Source organism: Hemiscyllium ocellatum, chromosome 5 (assembly GCF_020745735.1).
Source record: "Hemiscyllium ocellatum isolate sHemOce1 chromosome 5, sHemOce1.pat.X.cur, whole genome shotgun sequence".
Lineage (NCBI taxonomy): Eukaryota > Metazoa > Chordata > Chondrichthyes > Orectolobiformes > Hemiscylliidae > Hemiscyllium > Hemiscyllium ocellatum.
In genome coordinates, this window is record NC_083405.1 from 9969842 (window position 1) to 9990388 (window position 20547).

A 20547-nucleotide genomic window follows, 5' to 3' on the forward strand; every position below is an offset into this window, starting at 1 on the left:
ACTTTTATTTATTTTTGTTTTTCTTCTATTCAATTACTATATTTACCTTGCTGATTTGTATGTACGTGCCCATTGGTGTAATGCTGCTCAATTTGTACAGTTTTAGAGTTGTATTGTTATTGGCTTATTATAACATTAATGAATCTCTTTCTCAATAAAAACATTTTAAAAATTAAAATGTTAACATTGATAGAGTTTCCCAAAGGACTGTCATTAGAGAAACCACAAATGGTCGTTTAAATTAAGGATCAGCGCATTTCGGGGAAGGGATAAGTTTGAGAAAGCGCCCTCTTAATGATAACCTCAGTCAGTGTGGGGAATTAAATCTGTGAAGTTGACCTGTCTCTACAGCACAAACCAGCCGTCAAGCCAACTGAGTGGGAGACTATTACTAACTGTGATTGGATATCGAAAATCTTAAAATACGTTTAGATTTTTGATTGATCTGTGTAAAGCATGTTTACTATTACATGAAAGCATAAACCTGATCGACTACATTGGAGAGTCAGTCCTCTTGGGAAATGCCTTCCGAACACATCCTCGATGAAAACCTGGGTAAAAGTGCCTGAGTGTCGTCTCGTCAGTGACAGGAGCATAGGGGGTTGAACGAATGAAAGTTCCCGTAACATGGAGCTGAGAAAACATACAGATCAGCCGTTATCGAATTAAATGCTAAACCACTGAATGGTTGAATGGCTGTATGGACTCACGATGGATTTAAATTGCAAATGATGTTAAAAACATACAAATCTACTCCTCCCTCTTATGTTTACACACTGGGGCACTGCCGCTTTCCTAAAACTGGGAATTATTTGCAATATTATTTGGGGCATTCCTTCATCAGCTCTCTTCACAACATTCTCTAACAGATAGAGGGAACGGCCTGCCTGCAGCAGTGAGAGTGGTTCTGCCTGAAACAGTGAGCATGAGTCTTGTTAGGGGTTAAGCGCGATGACAGATATGCTGTGAGTTTGAGAGAGCAGAGCGAATATAGTGGCAATTATCCTGACAGAGTGGGGAAATTTATTGACATTTGTCGTGTATTGCTGGACATCTATTCAGAGCGCAGATATTGTACTGAGCTGCGTTGTGAGCTCAGACCATGGATCTGGTAGGTCAGGTAGTTTTCCCCGACTCCCCCCACCCCCGTAAGCGAATTGTTCCCTCTGTAGTAGCTCATCCACAAGCCTTCCACACCCCTGTCGACAAACTGTGGCGTAATTGCTCCTTATCTACCATTCTCGTGGTAAACTATGCAGGGCAGCTCTGAACTGAGAAAGCTCAACCGTGTGCTCATTGGTCTTTTCAAGATGAAACCGGTGCCTGCAACCACGGAAAGTCCATGGCCATCTGGGTAATGGTGACTACCTCCAGCATGAATGGTGGAGATGCAGCTGGCATTGAATTTTAGAACACCGTGGGGTGGGGTAGACAGTTAATGAGGTGAGTTCAATATGGTAGCAGCAGGAAACTAGCTCAGCTTCATGCAGTCAATTCCTCTGTCAAACTGAGTGAAAATGTTCCTGAGATAAATTATTATTAGATTTGGCTCAATTAGTCGAAAATTCTCCTGAACAACTGAGGCCATACCAACGTCCTGTGTATCAGTAACACAACGTCCCAACTTCTATACGAAATGCCCTGATGTTGGCCAGTGTGCCAAAAGCCTTATTCAGTGCCCTGTGTATCGGCGACTCCACTTTCAGAGAACCATGCACCTGATATGCAAGGTCTGTCTGTTCCACTATACTCCTTTAGGGCCAATCATTCATCATTAAACTACTGCCTGGATTTCACTTCCTGTGTGACGGTATCCTGGGGCCTCACTGACTTCGAGATTTCCGGGTGTCCCACGCTCTAAACGTTTGAATGACTGCATCCTGTCCTTGTAACCAAGTCTGGTGCAACTCAATGACTGATTTCCGTTCCTGTGTACCAGTCTCATTTAGATGAATGTCAGCCTCCTGCCCGGTGTCCCAGTATCGAGCAGTTGAATGACTGTCTCTTGTTCATTTTTACTAGTCTCGAGCAGGTGAATGATTGCCTGCTGTCCTTTGTCTCCGTGTCGAGAAGTTGAATGACTCCCTTCTGTTCCTTTGCCCCAGTCTCGAGCCGTTGAATGACTGCCTCCTGCTCCTGTCTCCTCGTCTTGGGCTGGTGAATGACTGCCTCCTGTTCCTCTGCCCCAGGTTTGTGAAAATAGATGTCCTCCTCCTGTTCTTGAGTTAAATGCTCCAATAGTTGTTTGCTCTCCTGTTTCTCCTAGTAACGGGCTCCAGCAGCTTTGTGCTAACCCGCTGATCCTTTCGAGTGGAATTCATGAACTAATTGTTCTCTTCACATTACTCACAGCTTCCGTTGACTGAAAACCTTTCTGCTGCTTCTGTAACACATCCTCAAAATCGAAATGTTGTGCTTTTGTATTTTAAATTTTGTACTATTTACTCTTAGTAATTCAGCAAGCAAGCTGATTGACAAATTTCTGAAGCTGAATGATCTCTTCCTGTACATTTGTTACAGACTCAGGAGAGAACAGTGTCTCAGAGATGTACAACACAGAAAATAAAAACTCTTCGGTCCAGGTTGTTCATGTCGACTGGATATCAGAAATTAATCTCGTCCCATTTGTCAGCACTTTGCCCATATATGTCTGAAAGCTTTCTATGCATGGACACATCGAAATGCCTTTTAAAATTGTGTAATTTTACCTGCTTCCACACCCTCTTATGGTTGCTCATTCTACGCATACAGCGCCATATGTGTAAACAAGTTGTGCCTCATTTCCCACTTTTAAATCATCCCCCCACCCCGTCTCCTCAAAATTTTGTCGCCTAATTTTTTTTACCTCCCCATACTGGGAAAGAAATGTTGACAACTTTCCTTATCTATGCCGCTTATGATGTCATAAAACTCTAAGAGGTAACCCCAAGGACTCAACACTTTAAAATAGTCCCAGTCGATTAATAAATGGCAGTGTATGAACTATTGATCCTTGTGGCACGCCATTGGACACTGGTCTCCAATTTCAATGAACAAACCTGCACGTGCTGTCTCCTACCTTCATGAAATTTTGTATCTAAATAGCTCGCTCATCCTGGATTTCAAGCAATCTAAACTTGCTAACCAGTCTAGCATGCAGAACCATGTCGATGTCTTACTGATATCCATGAAGACAATATCGACTGCCCTGCCATCAAAAGTCATCTTAATCACTTCTTAAAAAAAATCAACAATCAGTGAAACGCGATTTCCCATGGACAAACCGTCTTCATTGCTGGCTCTTCCAGATACATGTATAGCCTTTCCCTCATAGTCCTCTCCTACAATTTTGTCATTGATTTCAGGCTCACCAGTCTATAATTCCATGTTTTTTCTTACTTTCTTAAATAATGACACTATGTTAGCAGCCAGGTTAAAGTGAGGACTGCAGATGCTGGAGATCAGAGTCGACATTAGAGGGGTGCTAGAAAAGTACAGCAGGTCAGGCAGCATTCGAGAAGCAGGAAAATCGACGTATCGGGCAAAAGATCTTCATCAGCACCACTCTAATCTAGACTATGACAGCAGCCATTCAGTCTTTTGGCACCATACCTCTGGCAATCGACGTGACGTATATATCAGCAAAAGACTTAAAGATCAATTCCCAAGCTTTCCACGAAATTCTCGGAGTCAACCGATCAGGTCCGAGTATTTTTTTAATCTTTATGTGCTTTAAAACGTCCAACACTTCTTGAAAGAGAACCATTTTTTAAGATGTCACGAAGTATTTCTCCAAGTTCTCTCGCTCTTGTCGTCTACTACACTGTAAAACTTGAGGGGAATACTTGTTTAGTATCTCACCCATCTCCTGTGGTTCCACCCATAGACAGTCTGACTGATCCTTAATGGACCCTATTCTCTCTTCAGTTAATCTTTTTTACGTATTTGTCGAATTTCTTCAATATCTTGTTAACCCTACTTACAAAGCCATCTCATGTCGAACATTTTCTGCCCTGAAAGCCCTGTTGACTTTCCACGTACTGCCCTTGTACTCCACTGGGGATTCACTCGGTCCCAACTCTGTTTACCTGACGCATTCTTCTTTCCTTTCCTTGAACAGACCATCAATATCACTGGCCATTCAGCACTCTCTGCAGTTGCCAGCCTTGCCCATCTCTGATAGGAACACCTTGCCGATGGAAACGCAGAATACAATTTTTGAATGCCTTCCATTTTCCAACCATCCCTTTACCAGTCAATACGGTCTCCCAAACAGCCTTTTAAAGGGCTTGACTTACAATTTCAAAATTAGCCTTACTCCAAGCTACCAGACTAGGTGGGATTGAGGTTCATAACGAAGATTTATCAGAAATCCTATAGAGTGTGAAAATAGGAAAGTCCCCTGCGCCGGATAGGATTTATTCTAGGATCCTCGGGGAAGCCCGGGAGGAGATTCTCGAGTCTTTGGCATTGATGTGTAAATCGTCATTTTCGAGAGGAATAGTGACAGAAGACTGGAGGAGAGCAAATGTGGCTCCCCTATTCAAGAAGAGGAGGAGAGACAACCCTGGTAATTATAGACCAGTGAGCCTTACTTCAGTTGTTGGTAAAGTGTTGGAAATCTTAGAACAGATAGGATATATAATCATCTGGAAAAGAATAATTTGATTAGGGATAGTCAGCACTGTTTTGTGAAGGGTAGGACATGTCTCCCAAAACTTATTGAGTTCTTTGAGAAGGTTACCAAACAGGTAGATGAGAGTAAACCGGTTGATGTGGTGTATATGGATTTCATCAAGGCGTCCGATAAGTTTCCCCACAGTAGGCTGTTGTGCAAAATGCGAATCAATGGGACTGTGGGAGATATAGCAGTTTGGATCAGTAAATGGCTTGCTGAAAGAAGACAGAGGGTGATGGTTGATGGGCATATTCATCCTGGAGTCCAGTTCCTAGTGGGGGACCGCTAGAGTCGGTGTTGGGTCCACTACTGTTCAGATGGGCTTCAGATTGGTATGACAGGTCGGCACAACATCGCGGGCCAAAGGACCTGTACTGCGCTGTAATGTTCTATGTTCTATGTTCTATGTTTTATGTAACGTTGACATCAGGTCTGTCGTTTTCCTTAACCATTTTAAAACTAATATTTATGGAGTAACATATTTGCAAGGTTGAATGAACTCCGCCTGTCCCTTTGTTCCAGTCACAAGAGACTGAGTGGTCTCCAACTGTGCCTCTGTAACAGGCTCGAGCGGCTGAATTATCTCCTCGTATCCGTCTGCAACGTTCATCCAAGTTGAATGGCCTCCTCCTGTCCCTCTGTAGCTTACACAAGAGATTAAGTGACCTCCTACTGTCCAACTGTAACAGACTCGAGAGGCTGAATGGCTTCCTCCTGTTCCCATGTGACTGGCCTGAGAGGTTGAATAGCCTCCTCCAGTAATCTGAAACAGGCATATGGGGACAGAATTGATTCCTACTGTTCCTGACCAACAGTCTCAATGCTCTGAATAATGTTTTGATTGTTATGGAAGTATTTGACAACGGAGCACTTAAAACCAGGAGCAGCATTGCGCAATGCCAATGGGCAATAAACATTGTAACTGTAGTTTATGATCTCTAAAAATTTCCCCACCAGATATTTTATGCAGCCGATCTGTTATTTTAGACTTGTCACCTTTTATAAGCGGGTTGGAACATATATAACTCTGAAGTGGTCTGGCAATATTTTCACATACAAGAAAGAGAGAGTAAAAAGTTTGAAAATTTATGGTACGTCCCTCAGCAAACGCTATAAATTCAATCGAGATCGAGTACATGTTTCGTTTTGTTATGATTTGAAAAATGATGTCAGGAAGGCGTTAACTGAAACTGTTTGTTCGGTGACTGTGATTAATCTCAGTCTCCATGGATTATAATTATCCCAGTGGATGGTTTCCATCGTTTAAAGGTCAATGGGGTCTGTCAATGTATTATTGCAATGTATGTGCGGCAGCATCACCGACAGAATTTACAGGGATCAGCAGCTACAGAGAGAGGGGGAGGAGAGATCCGAAACTGAGTACAAGTGATTGGAATATTATAACATTGGTTCAGGATTTGAGCAAAGTAGATTGAAATATTGGAAGAATGAACAGGAGTTTATCTTGGGATGTTTGGTTTTTTTCTACATTTGATGAACAAGTATCATTATCATGGCGGACCCTGTTTGCACTTTTCATTATTCAATATTTTTATTATCCAATCCTGGCTTTCGTCGGTGTCTCTGGTAAGTTTTACTGTCCAATTATTAACCCTAGAAATGATGTTTGACGATAACACTGTTCTTTTAATTGATTCTACTATGCTTGCCACTGTTCTTTATCCTGCTAAGACTCTGAATCCAGATTTTAACTTTACAAACCATTACTAACTGCATCAATGAACTTGATATTTCACTCTCTCATTGTTTGCTTCTGGCAGTGTTTCTCATGGGTCTCTATTTTGACCTACCGAGTTTCAGCTGTGAGCCGAAATTCATTGTATCACTGCCTTTGCGAGCTAAATGTTGGGAGCATGGAGACCTCTGTCGTCTCTTCTGGTTGCAAAAGCTATTTCATTCCTCCGACTCAATCCCATCCGTGGTTAATATCCGACTTCATCTGACGATACTTCACTGTCACGTCCCATCTGCTATTTGGTTATTGATCTATGGATTGCTGTCTTTATGATGGCAATAATCTGCCACTGAGACTCCCAAATTTAACTCTATAGAAACAACTCTGAATCGATACTCCACAACTCGTATCTGAACTCACAACAAAATCCCCATTCATCCATTACTCTTGTGCACACTGATCTGCATTGTTATTGCGTTTACTTATATATTCTCAAGCACCTCATGACACCGATCCATGCAAAGTTTCTCCTCTCTCTCTGTCCATTAATTGAACTCCACCAGTTGTTCATCTGATTTCCTCCATGCAAGTTTTCTCTCAGACTATGATTCTCACATCTATCACTGTTCCGGACACACGCGCACACATGTGCACTTAAAACCCCTTGCCTTGTGCTGATGCATGGAGATGCCAAGACACAAACCTGTGGGAGACCCTTTTACTGTCATTCGCAGTATGGGCTGCAAATCTTCCTTCGCTTGTCAGTTACCGAGTGCAAGAGGCTCTGCAATACTCTGGCAAATGCTGGGAATACGCCCGATGCTGGGCACATAGTCCAGCTTAATGAGCAATACACTGGCATAGTCTGTACAGCTCTCCATGTTGAGCTGACGGCTTGTCCCAGTTTACTGTCTGAGCTGGTTCTGTGAGGCAGATTCAGAATTTTAAGTAACAAGCCATTTCAGCTAATCTGGCATTGCCTTTATTCAACGTTCTCATTCGTGTGATTGGGCACTCGAAAGTCCCATTACTCTATTTAGACCCACTGTCTTTCCTGTTTCGCCATATTTCAACAACATGTGGTATTTTTATCTTAATTGCCTCTTTCTGTCTTGAATGTGAATCCTTCTACGCCTTTCTATCTATCACTGGCTTTGGTTTCTGTCTCCCTCGTGTATTGAGTGTTGGCATTATCAAGTTCAAAAACAATGAAATGGCTTGTGTTGGGCTGTTGTTCACTTCCTGGCGTGCACAATGTGTTGCTGCATATTAGATAGAGGGGTTCAGAAGCTTTGAGCTATGTCTTTGAAGCTTAGTCTTTGCCTATAATTGAATGCCTGTGCTTGTCCTTCTCAGCTGATCGTGCTGCCAGTAACACGAGGACGCCTCTCGAGTATTATTGTAAAGGACAAGGCATCTAACTTGTAGCTGAGGGGCTGCTGACTGACACCTGTTATTGAAAGTTTAGTTGAGGTGCAAGATTTGCTTTGCTGCAGGTTGAGCTCTGAATTGCCTCAGACATTCAGCGAGATCAGAGGATTTAATGTTGCAACTCTGGCCACAGCACGGGGACTGTAGTTACAGCATCTGCGTCTGCAAAATGAACAGCGAATGGAGCAGAGTCTGCAGAGAGGGGAAACTCTGAAAACAGGGAGTGAGTTTGTGTGGGGGGGAAGAGAACTGCCATGTCTGTCTGGGTCTTCACCTAGACACACACATACACTCACTCTCACCCTGACACACACACAAGCACACAAACATACACATACAGATTACCCCCGAGCTCTCTGTCACATACATGCACACACACTCTCTCTCAATGTCTCCCCATTTCACACTCTACATTTATCTCTCTCTCATGCACGCACACACAGACATACGCACACACGTACTAATCTATTTGTTGAATTTGCATTTGCAATTTTGTGCTTACGTTCCATTTGTTGCAAAACATACATTTCTGTAGACAAGCAGTTAATATGTCATTATTAATGTCCAACTTTGAAAATAAGAAAGAATCTGACTCCATGTTCAGGTAAAGAGTGACTCTGCACAAGTACGTCCCTGTTTTTTTTGTGCAGGGAAGGTCACGTCTTAGCAAACTTAGTAGAATTCTTGCACAAAGTGACAAAATTGAACGTGCGAAAAAGATGGTCGATGCCATATGCATTGACAAGACGTCTATTAAGATAGACTAATGGAGAAATTAAAATCGCATGGGTTCCAGGATGTACGAGACAGCTGGATAGTGACCTGGCTGGGCAGCAGGTGTCAGAGAGTAGTGGTAGAAGAGAGTTTCTCAAAATGGAATACTGTGACCAGTGGTGCTCCCCAAGGATCCGTGATGGGGCCACTGTTGTTAGTGACATACATAACTGATCTGAAGACCGGTCTAGGTAGTCTGATGAATAAGTCTGCAGATGACAGTAAGATTGTTGGAGTAGCAGATAATGATGGAGACTGTCAGGATATGCTACAGAATATAACATGGATTGGACAGCTGGGCAGAGAAATGGCAGACAGAGTTCAATCCGGGCAAATGTGAGGTGGTGCAATTTGGAAAATCCAATTCAAGAGCGAACTAAATGAGAAATGGAAAATACCTCGGAAAATTGATGCACAGAGAGATCTGGGAGTTCAGCTCAATTTTGCACTGAAAGTGGCAACGCTGTTCAATAAAGTGATCAAGAAGGCAGACGGTATACTTTCCTTCTTGCATTCCAAGGATTTAAGAATGTAACAAAAGAGAAAGTGGAGAACTACTGTGATGAATTCTCATCCACAGTGGGGAATCTGTTGGAATGTATTCAGTACAAGTGTTGGCAGGGTTTATCATGTCTGTGCAAGACTTTGCTTCAGCCACATTTGGAATACTGTGTACAGTTCTGATCGTCTCATGAACAAAAGGATGTCGATGGTTTGGAGAGGACGCAGAGCCTATTCACCAGGTGTTGTCTGTATGGCGACGCTCGCTATGAGGAGAAGATGAGTAGATTTGGATTGTTTTCATGAGAAAGCCGGAGGTTGACGAAGGACCTGATTGACGTCTAGAAAATCATATGGGTTGCAATCACGATGGATGGCAAAATGCATTCTTTCCCTAAGTGGGGGCTGAATTACTACGGGTGACGAGTTCAAGCTGAGAGGTGATAATGTTTTGGAGGATATGCTCATAAAGTTCTTCACGCAGAAGGTGGTCAGTGCCTGGAATAAGTTACCATAGGAAGTGGAAGAAGTGGGCACGATAGCGTCATTTAACACGCATCTAGACAAATACATAAATGGACAGGAAGCATGGGGAACAGGTACTTGGAAAATCGGCGACAGGTTTAGATAGAGGATTTACATTGGTGCAGACTTGGATGCCCGAAGGGCCTGTTCCTGTGATGGATTTGCTTTTTTTTTTCCTTGCAAATATTCGCAAAAAGCTTCTGTTGATATTTGAAAGTGCGGCACGGTGGCACGGTGGTTAGCACTGCTGTCTCACAGCGCCTGAGACCCGGGTTCAATCCCGACTCAGGCGACTGACTGTGTGGAGTTTGCACGTTTCCCCGTGTCTGCGTGGGTTTCCTCCAGGTGCTCCGGTTTCCTCCAACAGTCCAAAGATGTGCGGGTCAGGTGAATTGGCCATGCTAAAATTGCCCGTAGTGTTAGGTAAGGAGTAAATGTAGGGGTATGGGTGGGTTGGGCTTCGGCGGGTCGGTGTGGACTTGTTGGGCCGAAGGGCCTGTTTCCACACTGTAAGTAATATAATCTAATTTAAACTGCTAACAATTGTAGAACAGTGAATATGTGGACAGGACAATATATTGTAGATAACAGAAAACTGACATGGAAACTAAACAGTTATATTTCGTTTGTCTGCATGGAGGAAGGTCCAGAAAAGCTCCCAGAAAGACCACGTGACGATGGGACCTCATTAATTAAGACGAAAATCAGTCATATAAGGAACGATGTAATATTTAGAAATACGGCTGGATTGAGGATTTTTAAGTCTGACGGACCAGATGACCTTCGCATCGAAATTTCGGAGGGGGCAGCAATGGACCTAATGATTGCATTGGGGATTCAGAGTTGGAATTCGAGAAGATGGGCTGGGAAAACTGTTTTACAGATTGTCATAAGATGCAAATAGGAATGACGGTTTTAGCTGATATAACATTGGAAAAATCCCTATGCCTGGGTGAATTGTATCTCAAGCTGCTGTTGGAGACAAGTGGGGAACGTCGCTGATGCAAACATTTTAATAGAATCTGTTCACAGGGGTGGTGTCAGTAGACTGGACAACACCCTTAATGGGAAGGCTAGTGAAGATAAACCAGGAAAGTAGAGACCAGTGAGTATTCCAACAGTTTTAGGGCAACTGAAGTACATAGCTGGCGGCAGAATACTCTTTGTGCGACTGGAAACCAGCATACACTACTGCACCACAGAGATCACTGCCGTGCCCCTTATTACCTGTGGTATTCATAAATGACGTTGGTGTGAATGTGGAGTCACCAGTACGGTCAGTGTGATAAGTCAGTTCGTACTTGACACAAAGGTTGCGTGGGTGGTTGGCACTGAGGGGGAGGGTCTTATGTTGCAGGAAGATATTGATAGAATGCTCAGATGGGCAGATCAATGGCACATGGGCACGAACCCTGATAAATATGAAGTGACATAATTTTGAAGAAGCAACCAGACGGGGAGTGACAGCATACTAGGAGGCTCAGAGGGTGTTTCTCCACAAATCTATGAATGTGACTGAACAGGGTGATCGGTTATTAGGAAGTCACTGGGAGTAGTATATATAGCGTTAAGTCATCCAGATGCAGATTGTAAGTGCGATACAAAAAGATGTTTCAGCCAATGTGGAATAATGTGTACAGTTCTGCGAGCCACATTACTGGAACGATGTGATTGCACTGAACGGGGCGCAGAGGAGATTCAAAAGGACCTTCCCTGCGATGGAGCAAATCAGCTATGAAGAGAGGCTGGATAAGCTCGGGTCATTTCTTTGGGAGCAGAGAAGGCTGGGGGTGGTGGGATTCGGGAGGATAAGTTTCCGAAGAGAATGGACAGGGTATATAGACAAATGATCAAGAACTTGGGAATACACCTTTGAAAGTGAAGGTTTCGAGGTTCCAAGAGGGTTCGAGAATTGTTTTCACCCAGATGATGTTGTGGATTTGCAATGCACTTCATGACTGTGCAGTCGTCACAAAAAAATGCTTTAAAAAAGTAATTGGGCGAGCACCTAGTGTATCATAACCTTCACGGCAACGGGTCTTGTGTCGGAACGTGGGACTAACGTAGACGGTGTTGTATTTCTGACGGTAGAGATTCAATGCTTTTCTGACTGTATGATTGTGGAAAATCAACTGCTTAACAGATTAAGACAGGAAGTGATGGTTTTCTGGAACCGAAGTTTCAGATTTGAGAGAAGCAAATATAACCATAATATTTCCCAAATGAGGCAAGGAGACAGCAGGAAATTTCAGTCCGCTGAGCACCAAAGAAGCAGTCAGAACAACACCAGAATCTATTCTAAAGGATGCATTACCAGAGAACTTTGAAAATGAGGAGCTCGCTGTCCTCGATGTGGCTCTTTGTAATGAGAAATGAATAATTAATGACTTCATAGTTACAGATCCTCTTGGAAGGAATGATCACAGTCTGGTTGAATTTAGAATAGAGAGAGAGAGAGACTGTGAAAATAAAATCCAATTCCATGGTCCTGTGTTTCAACAGGTAACACTGCAATATACAGAGAGGTAGGACTTAGGCAAAAGTAGACTGGGAGCAAATACTTTCTGGTGAGAATTTTGATGAGCAGTTAAGTACTTACAAAGCAATTTTTTCAAAGTCCAAATCAAAAATATGTACCAGTGAAAAGGAAGGATTGTGTGAAAAGGGGTACTCTGCCACGCGTGTTTGAGGATATTAAGGAAGTCTATCATATTGAAAGAGAAGGCATAGAAAGTGACCAAAGAGTGTACGAAAATGGAAGTTTGGGAAAATTTTAAACGTCAATAGAAAGCCACAAAAAGTACTATAGAGCACGGTAAGATAGAAAAAGAAAATAAAAATAGATAGCAGAAGTTTCTATAAAAATATAAAACGATTTAGAATGGCTGAAGTGAACGTGGGTCCTTTCGAGGATGAGAAGGATCATTTAGTAATGGGATGTGATTAAAGGGCAGAAACATTGAACAGGTATTTTGTGACGGTCTTCACAGTGTGTAAGTAATAACATATCAGTATTTGATAAAAAGATGAAGGTAGGTGAGGACCTGGAAACAATCATTATTACGGAAATGTGGCGTTGAGCAACCTAATGGAACTAAGGATAGGCATGTCTCCTGGCCCTGATGGAATGCATCTCAGAACACGAAAAGCGATGGAGGGAGAAATAGCAAGTGGATTTGTGCTAATTTCCCAAAATTACCTGCACTCAAGGGAAATTCCAGCGGATTGCAAAACAGTGAATGTGACATCACGATTCAAAATGGGAGTTGGAGAAAAGATCAGCAATTGTACACCAATTAGAATAACCTCTGATGTGGGGAAGATGCTTGAGGATACTACCATGGAATAAATGCCAGGCATCTCGATAGAAATTGTCCCGTTGCGCAGACACAGCAGGATTTAATGAAAGGCACGACATGCTGAACAAAACATCTGGAAACCTACGAAGACATTACTAGAAAAGAGATCGCCGGATACCAGGAAGCTGCAGTGAACCGAGATTTCCAAAACACCTTTGACAAAGTGCTGCACAAGATGCCGCTGCATGGGATAAGAACGCATGATGTTCGGGGTAAAGTATTACCATGGACAGAGGATTAGATGACTAACAGGAAGTAGAGAGTGGGGCGAGTTATTCTGGCTGGCAATCAATGACTCGTAGAGTGCCTCAGGAATCGCTGTTGGAACTGCAATTATTCACATTTTATAAAGGTGATCAGGAGTTGGGGACCACGTGTAGGGTGTCAAAATTTGCAGTTGATCCAAAGAAGAGTGCCAGAGCAAAGTGTGCAGAGGACTGTGAAACTATGCAGAGTAATATAGATCCCCAAAATGAGTTGGCAAACGTTGGGCAGATGGAATACAATGTTAGTAAACGTGAGATCAATCATTTTCAAAAGAGTAACCGTAAAAGCTACACTTACCTGAATGATGAAATATTGCAGAATGCGGCTATGGAGAGGGACCCTGGGTATCCTTGTGCATGAATCACAGAAGGTCGGTCTGCAGGTGCAACAGGTACTTAGGAAGGCAAACAATTTTTGTCCATCATGTTACAAAGATTGAGATTAAAAGCAAGAAAGTGATGTTGCAGCTGAACACGGTGCTGGTAAGGCCACACTTGGAGTACTGTGTGCAGTTTTGCTCTCTTTCCCTGAGAAATGATATACTGATACTGCAGAGAAAGCAGAATACGTTCACTAGTTAGATTCTGGAGTTGAGGGGTTTATGCATGTTGTGGTTCTGTTCGCCGAGCTGGAAGTTTTTGCTGCAAACGTTTCGTTCCCTGGCTAAGGAACATCATCAGTGCTATTGGAGCCTCCTGAGAAGCGCTGCTTTGATGTTTCTTCCGGTATTTATAGTGGTTTGTTCTTGCCGCTTCCGGGTGTCAGTTTCAGCTGTAGTAGTTTTTATGTGGGGTCCAGGTTGATGTGTCTGTTGATGGATCTTCTTGCCGTTTCCGGGTGTCAGTTTCAGCTGTAGTGGTTTGTATATGGGGTCCAGGTCTATGTGTCTGTTAATGGAGTTTGTGGATGAATGCCATGACTCTAGGAATTCCCTGGCTGTTCTCTGTCTGGCTTGTCCTATGATGGTAGTGTTTTCCCAGTCAAATTCATGTTCCTGGTTGTCTGAGTGTAGCTACGAGGGATAGCTACAAAATAGCCACAAAACGACACGACCAGCTATCCCTAGTAGCCATACACTCAGACAACCAGGAACATGAATTTGACAGGAAAAACACTACCATCATAGGACAAGCCAGACAGAGAACAGCCAGGGAATTCCTAGAGGCATGGCATTCATCCACAAACTCCATTAACAGACACATAGACCTGGACCCCATATACAAACCACTACAGCTGAAACTGACACCCGGAAACGGCAAGAAGATCCATCAACAGACGCATCAACCTGGACCCCACATAAAAACTACTACAGCTGAAACTGACACCCGGAAGCGGCAAGAACAAACCACTATAAATACCGGAAGAAACATCAAAGCAGCGCTTCTCAGGAGGCTCCAATAGCACTGATGATGTTCCCTAGCCAGGGAACGAAACGTTTGCAGCAAAAACTTCCAGCTCGGCGAACAGAACCACAACAACGGACACCCGAGCTACAAGTCTTCAACTGGACTTTAAAGGGTTTATGTATGAAGAGATACTGAGTACTCTGGAAACATATTCATTGGAAAATAGAACAACGAGGGGGGATGTTGTAGAAACATATAAAATTATGACCGCAAAGCACAAGATACAAGTAGAGAGGATGGTTCAAAAGACAAGTGAAGCTAGGACAAAATAGCATAGCCACAAGATTAGTGGGAGCAGATTTAGGATTGAATTGAGAATTAACTTCTTCACCCAATGGTTTGTAAATTGATAGAATTCTTTGCTCAGTGAAGCAGTTGACGCTACTTCAGTAAACGTTTTCAAAGCAAAGATAGATATTTTTAGCAGTGAAGTAATTAAGGGATAGGGTGACAGCGCAGGTCAGTGGATGGGAATTCATGAAAAAAAGTGTGTTGTCCTTTTGAGTCGTGGAACAGGCTGGAAGGGTCAGATGGCCTACACCTACTCCTCTGCTTTAGTGTGTTTTTTTTTGGCGTTTATCAGGCTGGCTGAACACTGAAAGTAAGAAGCCTGTTCTGAAGATGCTGAACCCAAAGAAGCAGTCCCGCGCTGATCCTCCCACTCTACGACATCTCTCCTGCAAAACTTGTGATTGGATTTTTTTTCCTTTTTTTGCCATGGGTGTTTATGTGGATTGTTGCAAATACTTTGTGCAACTTCATTTATTTGCAATAATGGGTTCAGTTTTCAGATAGGCTGTTATACTAACTTCTATCCTCTTTTGTTTGTGGTTCATTTGGTAATCTTGTAAAGAAATATTGTTGTGTTAAAAACTAAGTGTTTGATTGGCTGCACCACTTCTGGAATATCCACCTTACACCTGCTTAAGATAACAAACATAATTTGATTCAGAACTTGGAGTGGAAAGCAGGGACTGGCGGGATAATCCAGAAATTGATATTTGGGCCCCAGCTACTTAGAAAGCAGATCACTCTTTTGTTCGAGGGTATTAAATACAACCTTTCTAAGTCTGCTGATGCCATAAATGTGAGATTGTGAGTTGGTGAGGAACGCTTAAAGAAGTTCCAATGTGATTGAAACAAGTAAACTGAATAGGCAAATACGTGGGACCGGAAGAGCAATATGAATGGACGTGGCATTGAGTACTTTGGTGGGAAAACAGAATTGCTGGTTATCATTTTAAAAGAGCTTAATGTAAATATGTTGGATTATGAAATTCTTATGTGCATCCGTTGGTTGACTTCTTCAGCGAACTCGGAAGCTCATGAATGGCAGTTCTGAAACCAGAAGTTAATATTGGGAATGGCATTGGCACACTGACCAGTGCGCATAGATCTATCAGCTGGGAAGAAGGAACATTGAAGGGGATCTTGATTTCAATGCATACCATCATTGAAAACAATATTGCAGGAACACAAAGATGTTCGAACGATAATTGATGTGTTGACCTCCGTTGCAAGTGGGTTTGATTGGATGAGTAAGGACATGTTTCTGCAGCTGTACAGGCCATGGTTAGACCACATCTCAGACATTGTGCAGTCTTGTGTGCACTTTAGCTCTTAAACAAAGGACAAACTTGACATTGAGGGAGTCTAGGAGAAAGTTAGGACTGCAGATGCTGAGGGTCAGAGCTTAAAAATGTGTTGCTGGAAAAGCGCAGCAGGTCAAGCAGGAGGAGAATCGACGTTTTGGGCATTGTCCAAAGCAAAAATATATACCAGTGAAAAAGGAAGGATTGTGAGAAAAGGGTACACTGCCACGCGTGTTTAAGGATATTAAGGAAGTCTATCATATTGAAAGAGAAGGCAGACAAAGTGACCAAAGTGTGTCCGAAAATGGAAGATTGGGAAAATTGTAAACGTCAATAGAAAGCCACAAAAAGTATTATAGAGAAAGGTAAGATATAACACGAGAAAAAGCACATAAAATGAAAATAGCCGGCGGAAGTTTCTTTAAATATATAAAGCGATTTAGAATGGCTAAAGTGAACGTTATAAGGTATCACCACACAAAAATGACAGAGATGGAGAAACTGTGAGAATTGAGTCAATGTCAACTGATCATGTGTTCAGCCACATGCAGATGTTACGCTGAATAGTAGAAATGAACCAGGCACAGAGATTGAGGATTGCTGGCTTACATCTGCTCTGAAGCAGAATAATGTGGTTAAAGACCGAAAGGAAGGTCAGTGGGCATGCATGGGCAGACATATAAACATATATCCAGTAACACTCAGTAATTATTGTTTCTGATCAAACAGAAAGACTCGATAAGAAGATGATGCATCATGTTTGGCACAGTCTTTCATGGAGAGTATTCAATCACAAACTGGCGAGTATTACTCTCAGGACCGATTTAGGAGGTTTAGTTCTGGGACCAGAAGCACGTGATAGGCATGAATTTCATCTGTGCTTCCGGAATTATCCCCAGAAAGCCCTGTTCTTGCTGCTCGACGTTGTTTCCTTCTGACTTCCAACCGACTCTGGCTCGCTCTTCCTCGTGTCTTTGCAGTAACCTTTACTCAATGTTAATAACAATACCTCTGATTCCTTATTCTCCTTCTCAAATTACAGAGCATTCCCTGACCTGATTGTCACGCAGTTCACCTTGAGCTGCTTGATTAAGCCTATCTTCCATGCACTTACATTAATCTGATTTTGTGCTGCCATTTTGCCTCTGGTCTCAGTGTGGTTCAGCCTCTCCATTCGGGCTGTTTTACATGTTGCATTCCCATTTCCTTCTTGAAAGTTTACATCTTGTAGCAAACCTTATTGAATACATCTTTCACGCTTTGTACAGAAATCATACTTGCATGCAAGTTTCAAAAATTATATTCAGCCTTCGTTCACTTTGCTTTAGGCAAGTGCAGGCTGACCGTGTAATAGAAGAATTCCCTTTCTTATATAGAACTCGTGGAAATGGTTTTTCATTGTAGAGATCATCAGCTCCTTTAGAAAAAGGACTCAGGTGCTTGGCTTCATATTGGCACAATTAAACGTTTCATGCTGCCTTAGCATTGCAATATGAAGACAAAAAAAATCAACAGTATGAAGTGTTCGGCTGAGTGCTGTTTTCCTGTCATTTTAAATATAGTCTCAAATTTCCAGTGCTTACTTTTAAATGCTTTTTTCTTGAAGTTATTATCAGATGGAATGTGGGAGGTCGAGCGGTAAAATTCTCGAAGTTTATAAAATCATGAGAGACATGGATAGGCGTGTTCAGACGTAGAGGGAAGAGACTTACGTTACGAGGGGAAAGATGACAAAGGGACAAAGGGGCAACTTTTTCACGCAAAAGCTGATGTCGGTATTGAATGAGTTGCCAGAGAAAGAGTGATCGATGCAAGTGCAGCAACAACATTTCAAATAAATTTGGACAATCATGTGAATTGGAACAAATGCAGGCATTTTGACCAAGTACAAACAGATGGGAATAATTAAGTGCGCGGCAAGGTGTTTATGTGTTTACCACTATGCCTGACCGCACCATGGTCCTGGGTACGATTCCCACCTGTCCTTGTGGAGTTTGCACATTCTCCCTGTGTCACCGTGGGTTTCCTCTGGGTGGTTCGGCTTCCTCCACAATCCAAAGTTATGCAGATCAGGTGAATTGGCGATGCTAAACTGCCCACTGTGTTAGTCGGGGTAAATATAAGGTAGGGGAATGGGTTTGGGTGGATGTCTCTTCGGAAGGTCGGTGTGGACCTGCTGGGCCAAAGGGCCTGTTTCCACACTGCAGAGAATGAAAAGTTTGGAATGCTCAGCCAGATGGACAAGTTGGATCAGAATTAGTTTCTGCGCTATATGACTATATGATTCTATACAGCTGAGAAAAAAAGTTAGAAAATATTACGGAAGTAAATTGGGAAGGAATATTTGCAAACGCATCATGAGATTTCTGTACATATATAAGAAAAAAAATCAATATGAGTGCGACTTTTGGCAGAAGTCAAATTCAGAAAGTATATTGAGAACATCTGAATGTTGTGACCGTGGAATTGAGTGCAGAGAACAGGCGGATAATTTGCACTAGTACTTTACATGATTCCTCACAGTGGAAGGCACTGTAAGTATTTCAATGATATAAACAAAATGGTAAAAGGACGAAAGTTCATGAAATGTCTCTAACTGAAGGAACAAGGTTTTTTTAATCAAACTGATAAGGGTAGACAGGTCAGCAGTAAATTATAGTTGATTTTAAATTACTCATTTAAGCTTTGAATGGAATGTGTTGCAGTACCCCTCACTTGCCTGGATTATTGCAGCCCAAACAAGATGCATTGCACCATCCAGGATAAAGCACCCGGTTTGACTATCAGTTCATCCATTATTCTCCACCAGCAACTCTCATCAGCATCAGTTTGTACTATCTCCAAGCTGCACTGAAATGATTCATCAAAGATCCACCGACAGTATCTTTCAAAAGCCATGACCACGTCTATCCAGGAGGAAAAGGGCAGAAGATGTCAGGGAAGATGTCAGGGAATATCACCATCGCTTGGTCACCAGTTGCTCACTATAGACATTTGCTGACGGCACGAAAGGACGTTGGATTGTTTGTGTGTGAGCTGGATGTAAAAATAAATCTCTCCAAGGTGATGGAGGCAAATGGAGTGAATGCGGAACTACGTGGGAGAAGTAGAATACTGTGGGTAGATGTGATGTTGAACCCATTGGTGAGAACAATAGGTTTCAGCCTACCATTTTGAAAGTGGTTGATTGAAAGACGTTACTGTATAAAGAGAATTATGCGTTTTGTTGTTTCCTTCTGTGCAGGCATCTGCGGTCCATGCAGGGCAGGGAGTTCTAAAGTCAGAGGTCTATACTGAGAATGGCATTGGCACACTGATTAGATTAGATACCCTACAGTGTGAAAACCTGCCCTTCGGACCAACAAGTCCACACGTACCGTCCGAACAGCAATCCATCCAGACCCGTTTCCCATTGGCTAGTGCATTTAACACGATGGACAGTTTAGTATGGCCAATTCACCTGACCTGTACATATTTGGACTAGTGTACATAGACCAAGCAAGTGTGTAGCTGTAACATTGCAAAGGATCTGAGTCTTCCTGCTCACCAATCGCTGAAAGCAATATTGCAAGAAAAGGAAGCAGTTAAAAAAATAAATGTTGAGTGAAACTTTAATTCATGGGCACTTGAGGACAAGTGTTGGCGTGCCTAGCTGCAGCGGTACAGGCCCTTCGTGCGACCTTGTCTCGAACGTTGTTCAGTATTATGTGCAATCTTGGTCTCCTTCCCCACCGAAGAACAAATGTGACGTTGAGTGATTGCAAGGAAGGAAGACCAGACTGATCTATATGATGACAGGCTCTTTGTGTAAGCAGAGTTTGAGTCGTCTGGGCCTGTATTCCATGAGTGTAGGAAAATGAGTGGAGGAATCAGTGAAATATCTAAATCACTGCAGGACATGTCAGATTGGAATCAGGGACGATACTTCCCCTGACTGGGACTTGTTAGGTACAGGCGGGCCATTCTACACTGAAATGACAACAAATACCTACACTCAGAGAAAGTAAAAATGGTGAATTTTCTCCCACATAAAGCTGTGGAAGCCAAGGCAATTGATATCAGTTATGACGTACAGACATTAAAGGGATACGGAGGGAGAAGGATTATTTCGTGGTGATAGAGAATTAGCCACCTACGGGGTAGAAATCTCTTTGGACTGAAGAGAAACTTGCAGTTCCTACTTCACATTTTTCCAAAGAGAATCACAACAAGCAATAAATGTCTTATGTGGGAAAAATACATTGGGAAGATGCTCAGTCATGTACTAGAATTGGGAAAGCTAAATTTGTTGAATGACCTTCTCCTTTCTTGGAGGTTCTGTGCAGTGTATGTGATTGTT